The following is a 15,707-nucleotide window of genomic DNA, read 5'->3' as shown; positions in this document are numbered from 1 at the left end:
AGACAAGAGGAAATGAGAGAAGCAAACCATAGACATTTTGAGATGAAAAGACAAATCCAATTCTGACACTCAGCTTTTGACGTGGCTGTCTCCTTCTCCTCCCACCTCCTCTCCTCCCCCTCCCACCTCCTCTCCTCCCCCTCCCGCCTCCTCTCCTCCCCCTCCCGCCTCCTCTCCTCCTCCATCCGCCTCCTCTCCTCCTCCTCCCGCCTCCTCTCCTCCTCCTCCCGCCTCCTCTCCTCCTCCTCCCGCCTCCTCTCCTCCTCCTCCCGCCTCCTCTCCTCCTCCTCCCGCCTCCTCTCCTTCTACTCCCACCTCCTCTCCTTCTCCTCCCACCTTTTCTCCTTCTCCTCCCACCTCCTGTCCTTCTCCTCACACCTCCTCACCTTCTCCTCCCACCTCCTCTCCTTCTCCTCACACCTCCTCTCCTTCTTCTCCCCCCTCCTCTCCTTTTCCTCCCTTCCTTTCTCCTCTTTCAGGAGTTGATGTTCCAGGTTTCTGATCTTCTCTTCATACTCTTTTCGGATCTGTGCCTCAGTGTTGGAAACAGCAGGCATGTCCATGACAACAAGTTCTATTTCATTCCACAATCTACTATCTTTCACACAGGTTTTGGTAATGGATTTTGCTGCAATGCCAGAATGAAACGCTTTCGTTCGAAAGATGCTGTTCTCTGTTGCAAATTTCCTGCTCCAGTTTTACCCAGAAAGACAATTCTCAGTTGGGAATTTCTGGGATCTTGTTCTCCAGGCCCTGGTACATCAAGAAAACAAATACCACAGTGTTAGAATCTACTGCAACAGTTTCCCCAGAGCCCCTGGCCCTCCCCACACTCTCTCTGTTGCTGGCTGTGGATTTTCCCCTGCATCACCTCTGCACTCACAGGAAGTCCAAGGGAAACCCTCTGGGCCTGATGCCCACCTTGCAGTACTTGGGCAACTGCCTTACCTCAACCTCCTGTGACTGGTCTCTCTTTTTGGGATTCCCTTGAGCTCCTCACTGTGGCTTTTTGTAGCTATGGATCCCACAGAGGAGGAAACCAGGGGTTTCCGAAGAGGACCATGAGCTGCTGCTGACAGCTGTTCCTAACAAGGTATAGCAGGAAGTAACACAAAATCTGACTTTGGGGCATCTGTAGAGGGAGATTTATTTTTCCAATTTATATTCAGTATGGAACTTTCCTTCCCATTAAGAAGGTAGGCAGGTGGTTTATATAACCCATCACTTTCCTTAAGGCACTGTTTTCCACATATGATAACCAGAATCCTGGGACAAAAGACGTATATTTACAAAAGTGGTATGACCAAGAATATTGGACAAAGAAAGGCTAAGATTATCTTTATCTGAGGAAAAACGTGGGTGTGAGTTCACATTATTATTGAGTTAGCATCACAGTGGAAGACCCCATGCTAAGTATGTATAGAGAGCACTGGTTGGCCACAGGGTGGGGGAGTAAGAAAATCATGGCAGGTGAAATGAAAAAGCACCAAAGGCCACTTCCAACATGCCTCCAACTTGCCAATGTTGGTAGTAAATGGATGACAACCCGTGGGGCAGACTGCAAACTGAGCCACAAATTATTCCCATTCCTGTACGCCTCTCCGGGATGTGGATTTGCAGCTCCCCCCATCAAGGTGCCATCTCTCTCTCTCTGACCCTTGAATCTGGGTGGCCACGTGGCTTGCTCTGGACAATAGGACAGTAGAAAGCACGATGCAAGCAGAAACTGCAAAAGTGTGCACGTGCCATGGTGTCCCTTCTTCTGTTCCTCCTGCAGCTGCCTTGTGAAGAAGCCTGGACCAGACCATTAGACCATGGTAACAAGGCCCAGTATTCCTGTCACCCTGGCCTGCCCAAGAGCCTGCTAACTACCAGATGTGTCTGCAGGCCTACGCAAGATCATCCAGTGGCCTAGGAACCACCAGCTTACCACAGGCTCATGAACGTGTGCCTGAGATTAGCCGAGCTCCCCAAGCTGACACAGAACTGATGGTGGATACTTTAAGCTACTCAGTTGTGGGATCATTTGCTAAGCCAGCAAAAGCTTAAGTGACATAGCCAATTTCTGAGGATTAGGAAGTCCAGGGAGGGCGAGGTAACATACCAGGTGAGTCCGCCTCCTTAATTTGCTGGTTATAGTGAAGCCAGCAGGAGTAGGAAAATTAGGAACGTGGATGAGGGATCAGTTACTCCCACACTGCTCCTTCCCGATTCTCCCCCAGGCTGAAGAGAGGGGCAGAGAAACAGCCAGAGTGGCTACAACCAGCTGTTCTGGTGCGTCCACATTGTAACAAGCAGGAAATAAGAAATCGTGCAGAGGCCTACATCCATCGGAGGGTATTTCAATCTCTCCTCCACTGAGCTGTTATGGACACATCATGAGGAGAACGTGTAGTTGAGAGCAATGGTACAGGGTGGTAAATGCAAAGACAATGGAAAACGGGACTGGGAATGCTTTTGTCTTGCTCCAGTGGGCTCTGGCTTTCTGGACGGGAGGAGCCCCCCCGCCCACCTCCCCTGCCCACCCTCCTCCCTGCACTCTGGCAGCGGAGCCTGAACCCCCACTCACTGTGGCGGGTCTCTGGATTGCCAGGGCTGGAACTCGTGCCACTGTGTTGGGCGGTCCTGCAAGTGTGAATGCCTGTAGATAAAGAAACATAATCATGTCACTTTAGAAAGATGGAGAGTCACTGGAATCCCTGACCTCCCGTAGCCAACAATTTCCACTTTCCCAAGCAGCGCTTGGCCAGAACCCTTGGACTCCTCCCCAGCCATGATTCCCCATCGCAGCAGATTCATCACCATCCAGCCAGGTGCTTCTGCAGAACCTTGGGGTCATCTACAATTCTTCTTTCCTCAGTTTCACTAGCCCATCACCAAATCCTATTGACTCTACTTCCAGAAACTGAAAATTATCCATTTTTCTCCATCTTCATGCCAATCCAATCGACTGCCATTTGTTCACAGTGAATGCAACAGGCTCCTAATGGACCATCTCACCTTCCTTTCCTTTTCTACTCTACAGTCAGATGTTGTTTTCAAATTAACGTTTTCTGTTTTTCTTGTTAGATTCCTTAGTGGCTTCCTATGGCTTTTAGGCAATAGTTGCAACTCTTACAATGGTCCCCGAGTCTCTGCACAGCCCACTACCATCTCTCCTGTAAGGCTTGAGCCACGCTGGTCTCCTCAGTGCTCCTCACATCCTCTACGTTCCTCCTGACATCTTGACCTTTGCAGAACTGTTCCCTCTCCCTGGAGCGCTCCCTCCTATTCAGTGCCCAGCACATTCCTGCTCAGCCCTCGGGCCTCTGCTCCCTACAAAAATCTTCTCCAGCACCTGTCCCCCAACACTACCAGCTCTGCTGTGGCCTACCTGCTTCTGGCTCTCATCACACCCAGGGGGTTCTTACAGAATACAAATTACAGTAGGAACTTGTTTGCCCAATTTTTTACTATCTCCCTTTAGACTATAAGCTTTGTGATGGGACGACCATATGTGTCTTCTATTTCTCTTTATTACTGGGGGACAAGCACAATACTGAGCAAAAAGTAACTCTTAATAAATATTTGTTAACTGGTCACAGACTTCATGAATACGACCCCAAAAGCACGGGCAACCAAAGGAAAAATAAACAAATGGGATTATATCAAACTAAAAAGCTTCTGCACAGCAAAAGAAACAATTAAAAGAGTTAAAAGACAACCAACAGAGTGGGAGAAAATATTTGCAAAATATACATCTGACAAAGGATTAATATCCAGAATATATAAGGAACTCAAACAACTTTACAAGAAGAAAACAAGCAACCCAATTAAAAAATGGGCAAAAGAGCTAAGTAGGCATTTCTCTAAGGAAGATATCCAAATGGCCAACAGACATATGAAAAAATGCTCAACATCACTCAGCATCCGGGAAATGCAAATCAAAACCACATTGAGATACCATCTAACCCCAGTTAGGATGGCTAAAATCCAAAAGACTATGAACGATAAATGCTGGCGAGGCTGCGGAGAAAAAGGAACTCTCATACATTGTTGGTGGGACTGCAAAATGGTGCAGCCTCTATGGAAAATGGTATGGAGGTTCCTTAAACAATTGCAAATAGATCTACCATACGACCCAGCCATCCCACTGTTGGGAATATACCCAGAGGAATGGAAATCATCAAGTCGAAGGTATACCTGTTCCCCAATGTTCATCGCAGCACTCTTTACAATAGCCAAGAGTTGGAACCAGCCCAAATGCCCATCATCAGATGAGTGGATACGGAAAATGTGGTACATCTACACAATGGAATACTACTCAGCTATAAAAATGAATGAAATACTGCCATTTGCAACAACATGGATGGACCTTGAGAGAATTATATTAAGTGAAACAAGTCAGGCACAGAAAGAGAAATACCACATGTTCTCACTTATTGGAGGGAGCTAAAAATTAATATATAAATTCACACACACACATACACACACACACACACAAACCGGGGGGGGGGGGGGAAGAAGATATAACAACCACAATTATTTGAAGTTGATACAACAAGCAAACAGAAAGGACATTGTTGGGGGGGAGGGGGGAGGGAGAAGGGAGGGAGGTTTTGGTGATGGGGAGCAATAATCAGCTACAATGTATATCAACAAAATAAAATTTAAAAAATAAAAATAAAAATAAATAAATAAATAAATAAATATTTGTTGAATAAATAAATTGATAAACAATCCCCCTGTTTCTTGCCTCTCTTGGATTGATCATTATGTCCAGTTTATACTTGATGTCTGAAAGTGACAATCCTTTCCTTATTAAGCAATGCTTACTGTCATAGAAACATGATATTAATTTTTAATGTCTTCTTTCTTTGCTACCTATGAATGTTTTGCAATGGGAAAGGTGTTTAAAGAACTCTTATTGGAAGAGACTTTGGCAAGGACAGGCTGAAAATACTAGTTGTTAAGGACAAGGTCACCAGATAAGAAGCCATCAAATAAAATACAAACATGAAACACTGTTAGAAAGTAGACACTTCACCAGGCACACCACGCCAGCACCTTGGGGCCTGCTCAGGGACCCAAGGCAAGGAGAAGTGGAACTGACCTCTCTCCCACATCCAGGCACACTGAGCCAGCACTTCAGAGCCCACCCAGGGACGCAGGGCATGGAGAAGGGGACCGGACCTCTCTCCCACAACCAGGCACACCACGCCAGTGCCTCAGGCCCTGCCTGGGGACCTGAGCCATGGAGAAGGGTCTGGACCTCTCTCCCACAACCAGGCACACCAAGCCAGCCCCTTGGGTCCCACCCAGTTACCTGAGGTATGGAGCCAGGGACTGGACCCTTCTCCCACACCGGGAACAAAATGCCAGCACCTCAGGGCCCACCTGGGTACCTGAGGCTTGGAGAAGGGGACTGGACCCTCCTCCCACAAGCAGGCACATGGTGCCAGTGCCTTGGGACCCGCCCAGAGACCCGGGGCATGGAGAAGGGGACCAGACCACCCTCCCTCAACCAGGCACATTGTGCCAGCACCTCGGGGCCCGCCCAGGGACTCAGGATATGGAGAAGCGGACTGGACCCTTCTCCCACATCTAGGCACATGATCCCAGCGCCTTGGGGCCTGCCCAGGGACCAGAGGCATGGAAAAGGGGACCAAACACAACCCACAAGCAGGCATACCGCCAGTACCAAGGAACATACCAAAAACATCACCTCCATGTGGGTGGCCCTCCGCAGCCACCACAATAACGGTGGCTGCTGCAAAAGCGGCTAGACAACACAGCCACCATGCAGATGGACCGCCAGCCACTCTAGTGCATTGACACAAGGAGAGTCACCAGCAGAGACAAAGAAAAGAAGAGGATGTCTCTCTCCACAAAACCCATTTCAGAGTGACAGAAGAAGCATCTGCTCTATGATAATATTGGGGGACCTGAACACACCTCTCAGCATTGGACAGATCATCTAGGCAACAAATCAACAGAATAACCATTACTCTTTCAGAAGGAGAGAAGAAATCTAGGACAGTTAGAAGGGGGAGAGGGGGAGGGAGTGGAGGAAGGAGAGAGATTGGACAAGGCGCATAAAGAATAATTACGCTTTGAACCAATATATATGCTAGTAATATTGATTTAATCAACATATCTCAATGTTCAACCCCAAAATATGTATAGTCGATTTTGATTCAATAAATAAAATGAACTTTGAAAAAAAAAAGAAAGCAGACACTTCTTTTGTAAGAAGGATTGTTTCTTTATCCTTTAAAAATAAGGAGTAGGAAACAACTTTCTATAAACTGGGAAGAGAGATAATAGAAGTTTTAAAAATCAGCTTTGTCCACGAACTTGGTCTTGGTGATTGGTATTAAGAGAGGGGAGAGAATACTAGCAACAGGAAAAGAGAGGGTCTCTGGGAGTTTCTGAAGGTCCTCTGTCCAGCACATGGTCTCATGAATGCTGCTCTATTGATTCTTATTCAGATGCCAAACCAGGTGACTGTGCTCCTGTAGGTGCTGATGCGGATGGCTGAGTTCTCCCTCTGCCTAAAGAACAAGTATCCACGGTCCCCAGCTTCTCCTGAACTGCGGAAAGTCACACAGGATGGCATCTCCCTGCTCCAACCTCCTAAAAGGAGCTTGACTCTGGGTGAGCCCAGGAAGGGACTGTCCCCGAGGAGGCAGTTTCCCTAGGGAGCAGCTCTAAATGGGCAGTTATCCAGGTAACAAGGCCTCAGACTGCAGAGCCTCCAATCCCGACCTGTGCCCTGGCTCTGGGGGACACATGCTGAGCTGTGCCCCTTACATATCCCAATGTTTCCCTCCCCACCAGCTCGGCTAGAGCTAATGTGTCCACTCACCCAATTCTATCCCTGGAAGAGTCAGTTTATTTATAAATTCTATAACCACTGAGAAAAATCATTCCTTTGTTAAAGAAGTATCCTCTGAGCAGCAAACCCTGAAAGCGGCATTAATTTCTACGACTTGGCTTTCAAAACAGGTTACAACCTAAGATCAGCAAAGACAGGAAACAAGAACCAATAAGAAATATATTCTGAGAAAAAGTTTGCCGGGAGGTTTAAGATAGAGACCCAGGGGCGAAGTACCCTCCCGACTAAATCGCACCCCTTCCCACTAAATCGCACCCCTTCCCACTAAATCGCACCCCTTCCCCTTCCCATACGCGCCTTATTCTCTCACCTGCAAAATCTGGGTCCTGCGCCCTTCTCTGCTTTCTCAGGCAGTGCTGAGCGAGGATATTGAGAAGGAGAAGCAGAGAGGAAGCTGTTAGGTCAGCGAGACAAAGGTATTAAAGGACTCCCAGCCAAACACTCACCACGTCAGAGAGTTTATTTCCTGCTTATTTCCTGCAGGCCCGGAGGGGAAACCGAAGGATCAGCTCCTGCCCTGCACAGACTAATTGGGGATTTTCTAGAGTATGAATTAGGGGAAGGAGTTGGGTAGCAATTCTGAGCATTTAGCACTTTGTGACAGCTCTGCAGTGTTCCTGTTCTGCACAAGGTTCTGTTTTACACAAAATCTGGTTTTTCTCAAAAAACACATTACTTTAAAACAAGGGAGGGGACAGAGAGGACTTTTGACAGTTGTTGCAAATAGGTTGTGGCTGTGGCAGTGCCAGCTATTGCGGTCCCGAGCGGAATCTTCTGGTTTGGTGGGTGGGAAAAGGGGGTGGTTGGGCTTTCCCCTGAGGGAAGGTGAATGTGCAGACAGTGGAGTCTGCAGTAATTTGTTGTAGTTGGGAGTGTAGGTTGGGACAACACACTCGGGTTTGAATGAGTTTTAGAAGACGTTTGAATCTCGCGGGGAAGTGATTGTGGTTATCTTGTAGGATTGGGTTTGTTGGATGTGGGGAAGGACTGTTTTGTTGTTTAAGCAACTCCAGTCTCCTTGTATCTCAGCCCCCGTTGGTGATGATGTAAGTGTTCTCGTGGAGAGCATGTCGGGCAGGATGTGCAGGTTATGTTCATCATTCTGTTATGTTGAAACCTCAGTGTTCTCAAACCTGTTTCCTTGGGCAATGGGATCAGTGGGGGACTGACGTCTTCTGCAGTGCATGACTGTGGTGCCTTTGGAAGCTTGGCTGCCTGTGGGAGTTTGTGGATGAAGTTTCTGTTTACAGTGGGAGTTCCTCTGGTAGTTAGGTATCCTCTTTCCTGCCAGGTAACTGCGTGTGAGTGTAGAATACTGTAGGCATATTTAGAATTGGTGTAAATGTTAACAGTGGTGTTTTTGGCCAGAGTGAGGGCTTGCATTAGAGCAATTGGTTTTGTCTGTCGAGAAGTGGTGCGGGCCGGCAGAGGAGCCACCTCAGTAAGTTGGGAATGTGTCACAGCGGCCTATTTTGTAGGTTTGGAATTGAGATTGGAGTTACCGTTAATAAACCATGGCTGAGTATCTGGTAGTTTTGACTGCTTGATGTGCAAAAAAGGGGAGAGTAGGGAGTTTACCATTTCATGGGGAAGATTCGGATGTTTTGGCACAGGGAGCAGAATAGCAGGATTCATGGAGGCACAGTTTTGGAAAGTAAGAGCAGAGTTGTTAACAATGAAGCATGTGTTTGTTGTATATGAGATGGGGGGAAAGATGAAAGGGCTCTACGTGTGATCAGTTCTGTTAGGTTGTGAGAGGACAAGAGAGGTAGAGGCTGTCCTAGGATAAGCTTTTGGGCTTCTGGAATAAGCAGGGTTGTCAGTCCCATTTTTTCAAACAAGCTGGCCATTCCTGGATTCCCTACCCCAGCTGTTTTGACAAGTGAGCTATGGGATGAAATGTCTTTCTTTGTTTTTGTGTGTGTACGTGTAAGGCAAAACCATTTCTTGGGTGAATAAAGAGCTAGAAAGGCTGGGAGGGGTTAGAGAGTTGCAGTGTGAGGCCTGGGTTAGGGCTTGAGTTTAAGGAAGGGGGTTTGGATTGATTTGGGAGTAATAAGAGGTTTGTTTAAGGAGCCATATGTGGCCTTATACAATGGTTTAACTAGGATCCCCAAATTGGGGAACCGTAGTCTAGAAAAGCCAGCCAATCCCAAGAAGGACGGGATATTCCTGCTGGAGGTTGGGGTAGGCCATTGATTAATACGGAATTTCTTTTTTTTTTTTTTTTTTTGTGGTCATTGACTTGTGAGTGTGGAGAGCAGGAGTCCTACATAGGTGACTTGAGTTTGGGAGATTTGGACTTTGGATGGGGACACATGGTAGCCTTTGCCTACTAAGAAGTTTAGAAGCTGGGCAGTATGTTTTTTGTCATCTCTGTTGAAGGGCTGTATAGTAAAAGGTCATCTACATATTGGAGCACAGTGTTTGGGGAGAGATCTAGAGAGGAGAGGTCAGAGGTGAGAGCCTGTCTGGAAAAGTGGGGTTTGTCCCTGATTCCCTGGGGGAGGGAGGACAGTCTAAGTTAACTGGGTAGAAGTCTGGGTGTTAGGGTCCATTCAGGTGAAAGGAATAGGGGTTGAGAAGGGAGGTGTTGTATGGAGAGAGGGGTTTTAAAAAAAATAATTTAATAAACCAGCCTGGAGTTGCCTTTGAATAACTGGCTTAAGTCTCTGGAATTTCTTTTTACTGACTGGATATTGGGCTTGGTGAGGGAACACGGAAGGGTCCTTAACTTGCATTTTGATTTTGGGGTGGTGTTTAGCGATAGAAGGAGTAGTGGTATCCCAGACCTTGGGGTTAACTATGTCAAGGGATAGGGGGTGTGAGGAAAGAAGCAAGTCTGGGCGGCGTAAAAGTGGTTCAGGTGGGTTTAGAGTAAAGTATATGGATACCTGGAACTTGGTGAAGATGTCCCTTCCCAAAATAGGAGTAGGGCAATGTGGAATGACCATAAACTGGTATGCGAAAGGTACTTTATTATTTTAAATTTTATGCTATCAGTATACAATGTAGCTGATTTTTGTGTCCCTTTACCAATTCCTCTTTCCCACTTCCGTCACCCCCAGCCCCCCCATCAACATCATGTCTGTTCACTTGTCTTAACAAGATCAAGGAATTGTTGTGATCATTGTATCTTTTTCCTGCCCCCATTTATTTGTGTGTTTGTTGATTTATTTATTGATTTATTGATTGATTTATTTATTTATAACTTCCACAAATAAGTGAGAACATGTGGTATTTCTCTTCCTGTGCCTGGCTTAATTCACTTCATATAATTTTGTCTAAGTCCATCCGTGTTCCTGAAAATGGCAGTAATTCATTCTTTACTATAGCAGAGTAATATTCTACTGTGCTAGAATATACCACAGTTTCCTTATCCACTCTTCTGATGATGGACATTTGGGCTGGTTCCAACTCTTGGCTATTGTAAGTCGTGCTGCAATAAACATGGGAATACAGGTGATCCTTCAGCGTGATGATCTGTAATATCTGTATTACACTTTTTATTGGTGGGTTTGATTTGCTAATATTTTAAGTGTTTTTATATTCATTCACATAGATATATATTTTACTTTCTTGTAAACAATTCAGTCCATAACACAATTCAGTCCATATTATTGCTAGGTTTGGCCTAAGTGTATCCTCTTCCTATTTGTTTTTCTATTTATCCCATCTGTTCTTTTCCCCTATATTCTGCCCTCTTTTTATTGATTCTCTTTTAGAATTCTATTTTATGTCCACTATTGGCTTCGTAGCTATACCACTTTGCATCATTTTTAGTGGTTGTTCTAATGTTTACAATATGCAACTTTCCATCATCTCCTACCTTTGAATAATGTCACTTCACATGTGTAATGTAAGAATGTTACACTCATATAATTCTATTAATAATATCTCCCATTCTTAGGCCAATTGTTGTCAAACATTTTATGAATAAATATCATTTAAATTCCTCAATACATTGTTACTATATTTTGCTTTAAATAGTCAATTAAGTTTTCAAAACTTTTTGAAAAAGCCTTTCTTTTTCTCTTTATATTTAACATTTCCGGTGCACTTTCTTTCTTCTTGTATATATTGTTTCACCTAAGGTGAATTTTTAAAAATAAGCTTGTTATTTTATAAAAATATTAGTTTACAGAAAAGTTACAGAGGTAGTACAGAAAGTTCTTCTATATTCTCCACCTAGTTTCCCTCATTTAAAAATCCTGCATTATCACAGGTCATGTATCAAACCTAAGAAGCTGACCTGGGTGCTTTACTATTAACTAAACCACAGACTTGAATTGGATTTCACAAGTTATTTCATTAATGAAGAAATTGTTTTCTTTTCTTAAAGTGTGACTCTATTCACAGCAATTCCCTCACTTTTTTTTGTTTATCTTAACATGTTTTTATTTTATTTTTATTATTGAAACAAGCGGTTCGAGAAACCAAGCATACAAGTTTTCACTGGGTGTGGTTCCTGTTCCCATGTAATAATTCACTGGGTATGGCTCCTGTTTCGTGCAATTGTGTTTTGTTTCTCTGAAAAGGTCAACGGTTTCTCATGCAGAAGGGGGGGGATAGTCTGCAGGTCAGACAGGGGCCAAAATGGAGTTACTTAGGTTAAGCAAGTGATTTCGCAGAAGCAGATAGTGTACGTTATGAGGGTGTAGGGAGCTCTATTCCATCACGAGTGCTTATGATTTTATGTTGCCTTAATATCAATTATAAATATAAGTTTCACTTTTTCATACCATAAGCAGGGCTCGGTCACCCATGACACAGTTTCCAATATTAGATTCCACCTGAATGGCTCCAGCCAATGGCTAGAGATAAATACTTACAGGCATCACTCTCACCTAGCAGGCTGGGAATCTGCTTTCTCACTGTTTCCTTTAAAAGTACCATTCAGACATTTATTTGCCTGTGACCTCAAAGTGACCACCTCTTTGTCACAGCATGACCTCCTGGAACTAGTGCTTACTTGCTTTAAACTCACCGATTAAAGCTCCCTGTGGAAATCCTGTTTGGATAACATCCTGGACCCAGTCAAGTTTGGGGCCCACTGGTCCTTCCTCTCTCTCCCTGCCTGTGTTCCCTGACCTCCGTGTGTGTGTGTGTGTGTGTGTATCTGTGTGTCTGTGTGTCTGTGTGTCCTACAAAGGAACACCTAAGGGCACATGCAGGTGGATCCCCTTCTGGTGCACTTTGATTTGGGCCTCTTGGTTGCCGGGGATGTTACTAGCTACCGGCTGAGTTATTAATAAAACTCAAAGAATTTCTTTCAAAATGCTGTCTTGATGAAAGATCTGTCATGTTTTGTAAACATTTAAATATTTAGTCCTTCCCCCAATTTGCCAACAAAACTTTCCATAACTGAAATAATAATTTCTTTTACCAACTCTCCATGTAACAAAGTGGACAGACATGCATAGAAAGAAATTTTGTAGCTTTACACACTAATGTTAGGAAAAAAGAAATTTCTAAAGATCTGAGTTTTCTTCTTAAGAAGGAACAAGCAGAACAGTGATGTTACTGTAGCCCAGTAACTTCCGTACTTAACTTGCGAACGCTAGAGGCATTCCCAGGTATAAGGCAAGCACACCAGCCTTCTCCACTATTTGACATTAAAATGGAGGTATTAGCCAATGCAATCAGACAAGAGAAATTAATTAGGGTCAACAGAATACATAAAGAGGAAGTGATGTGCAACTGTGGAGCATCCGTATGATGGAATACTACTCACCAATACAAGGGAGCAGGCTATTGAGACACACAACTTGGATAGTCTCCAAAGCATTAAGCTGAGGCTAATGAAGCCTGTCTCAAAAGGGGCTTTGTTTTACTTACCTCTAGATTCTCAGTGTCTGGTCTAAAACCAACCATGAAATACAAACACTGGATGTCAATGGATGGAGAAATGGGTATGAATTCTTGAAACTCTTAAGAGAAGGGAACATCCCTCATCCGCTCTCATATTGATCTCAATGCATGGTCTTTGTCAAGGGCCTTCCGTCTGACCTCTCCCCAGGGAGGCAAACAGGCAACACTCTTCTCAGGGTTTTTCACATGGGCTTTCCATCTCCTCACTGCTTCTCAAAAACCTTTTCCTTTGCCTCATCAAAAGCATTAACCTGAGTGCAGGAGTAGGAATAATGGAGTGTATTACCCAGAAAATAATCACTACCGTTAAAGACTATTTAAGTAGTAAACTGAATTCACTTTTGGTGGGGGAGGTATGTGTGGCTTTTTCTTCAAATATTTGTTTACAGAAGTTTGTAGTAAAATAGGATGTTGAATTCACATCTTGGAAGTTTGGCTAACACTCCAATGATGAAAACAATAAACACACAATACACCACACTCCGCAGAGTGACACAGAAGATATCTTTCTCTGAGGGACCATTTCTGACGGAATCGGGTGCTTCTTTGGGTAGTTCTTTTCTTATCCTCGAGCCTTTGATAACTTTTGTTAAATGTAGAAATGAACTCATGTGTGCTCTGGTGAAATGAGAGAGTTGTGTGTCCTATTTTGGGAAAAATGGGTGAGGGCATGAAGAAGCCAATTTCAAACTGGAAGAAGGAGGACAGTTGGCATAAGTCACATGTGACTGTCAGGACACGTCAGTAGAACATGACAATGTGCCTTGGGGATTCCTAGAAATTACCAGGTGAGGAGAATCTAGTAGAAAAGTAGAAAAGGGTTAGGGGCTTCAGCTATCTTTATCACTGCATTAAAGGGGATTTTTGTACCAACGAAACTGCACAGATCTCAGAAACCTTGGCTTCACATAATTCCCATCAGCACATACTGAAGAGGTTGTGACCTTTGGCTGGTGGAAGGGTTGAGAATGTGGCTCAAACCTTCTAGGGAAAAGGAGGAGAGAGTAATGGGGCTAGACCAAGTCTAGCTCCAACATCATCGTGAACTTTCACCAAAAAGTGAAATTCATCCCTGTATTATTAGAAGACACAATGGTATTTTCCAAGACAAAACAGGTTCCATTTCTGCACAAATACGGGTGAACTGAAAAGCTTTATTATAATAGCAACGTGCAAATAATTCAACAGAGTGGGAGCAGACGTGTGCAGATGACCCGCCAGCGATGAGTACCCAAGGCATGCAGTGATAGAAGTGGGTCACATCAGTCAGTTTGTTTCTCAAGAAAAGGAGAGAGCTGGTTATTCATCAAATTGGGTTAACTTGAGGTTGGTCAAAGAGTTTCTACAAATACAGCTGAATATACCAAACGTTGTTCTCTTATCTATTGAATTGCTGTCTTTCACTCTTTTGGGCATTTGGGGATCACTATTGAGTAGAGTTCAGAGAGATCTATTTTCTACATAGGTCTGTGTTCTCCAATGAGCAGAAGACAAGAAATAATTTGAGTCCTTACATGAAAATGTAATTAAACCAATTGGCGTTTATGGAGAAGGAATGCTACAAGCATTTCCATCTATAGACTACCAAATACAAACATAGAATGGAACTTTCTAACAAGCCATATGGGTAAGATGATCACTGTGGTCCTAAAGGCAAAAATAAGTGAGTAGAAGCTACAAGGGGAGATTATATGCCAATCTAGGAGGAATCCAGAGGAGAAAATTTGACTACTCATAACAAGATGTAGCTTGAGTCATGTCTTTGGTCTCTTGCGATCCTTTTCTTTGTGTGTCTGAGCAAGCATTTGGAAGGGAGCAAGCATCACCACTTTCTACTCTAGAGTTTCACAAATTGAGAATTGTCTTTCTCCTGCTAAGTCAATCATGTATCTACCAATTGCCAATAGTAAGCTTTACTATGCTCAGTCCTGAGAGCCTGAGAGACAAAAACTAGAGCACTCTGACTTTGGAGAGTGGTCTGGTGGGGCAAGGTTAACAGAGAATCAATATGCAGATCATACAGACAGAATTACCTTACGTTTCATATAAGCCAAAAGACAAGAGGAAATGAGAGAAGCAAACCATAGACATTTTGAGATGAAAAGACAAATCCAATTCTGACATTCAGCTTTTGACGTGGCTGTCTCCTCCCCCTCCCACCTCCTCTCCTCCCCCTCCCACCTCCTCTCCTCCCCCTCCCACCTCCTCTCCTCCCCCTCCCACCTCCTCTCCTCCCCCTCCCACCTCCTCTCCTCCCCCTCCCACCTCCTCTCCTCCCCCTCCCACCTCCTCTCCTCCCCCTCCCACCTCCTCTCCTCCCCCTCCCACCTCCTCTCCTCCCCCTCCCACCTCCTCTCCTCCCCCTCCCACCTCCTCTCCTCCCCCTCCCACCTCCTCTCCTCCCCCTCCCACCTCCTCTCCTCCCCCTCCCACCTCCTCTCCTCCCCCTCCCACCTCCTCTCCTCCCCCTCCCACCTCCTCTCCTCCCCCTCCCACCTCCTCTCCTCCCCCTCCCACCTCCTCTCCTCCTCCTCCCACCTCCTCTCCTTTTCCTCCCTTCCTTTCTCCTCTTTCAGGAGTTGATGTTCCAGGTTTCTGATCTTCTCTTCATACTCTTTTCGGATCTCTGCCTCAGTGTTGGAAACAGCAGGCATGTCCACGACAACAAGTTCTATTTCATTCCACAATCTACTATCTTTCACACATGTTTTGGTAATGGATTTTGCTGCAATGCCAGAATGAAACGCTTTCGTTCGAAAGATGCTGTTCTCTGTTGCAAATTTCCTGCTCCAGTTTTACCCAGAAAGACAATTCTCAGTTGGGAATTTCTGGGATCTTGTTCTCCAGGCCCTGGTACATCAAGGAAACAAATACCACAGTGTTAGAATCTACTGCAACAGTTTCCCCAGAGCCCCCGGCCCTCCCCACGCTCTCTCTGTTGCTGGCTGTGGATTTCCCC

The 15,707-nt window shown here is 45.0% G+C and overlaps 1 long non-coding RNA gene across 1 annotated transcript; it reads right to left on the bottom strand.

Moving 5' to 3' along the window:
* Nucleotides 1-408: 408 nt before the first annotated feature.
* LOC134381313 (uncharacterized) lies at nucleotides 409-7,275 on the bottom strand. Its single transcript, XR_010023932.1, has 3 exons — nucleotides 7,188-7,275; nucleotides 2,570-2,641; nucleotides 409-753 (listed from the first exon to the last, which is right to left on the bottom strand). It is a non-coding gene; the product is annotated as an uncharacterized LOC134381313 (long non-coding RNA).
* Between the last annotated feature and the right edge of the window lie 8,432 nt (nucleotides 7,276-15,707).

Source organism: Cynocephalus volans, chromosome 6 (genome assembly GCF_027409185.1).
Source record: "Cynocephalus volans isolate mCynVol1 chromosome 6, mCynVol1.pri, whole genome shotgun sequence".
NCBI lineage: Eukaryota > Metazoa > Chordata > Mammalia > Dermoptera > Cynocephalidae > Cynocephalus > Cynocephalus volans.
The sequence above is the reverse complement of the archived record's forward strand: the minus strand, read 5'-3'. Positions and strand labels throughout refer to the sequence as shown.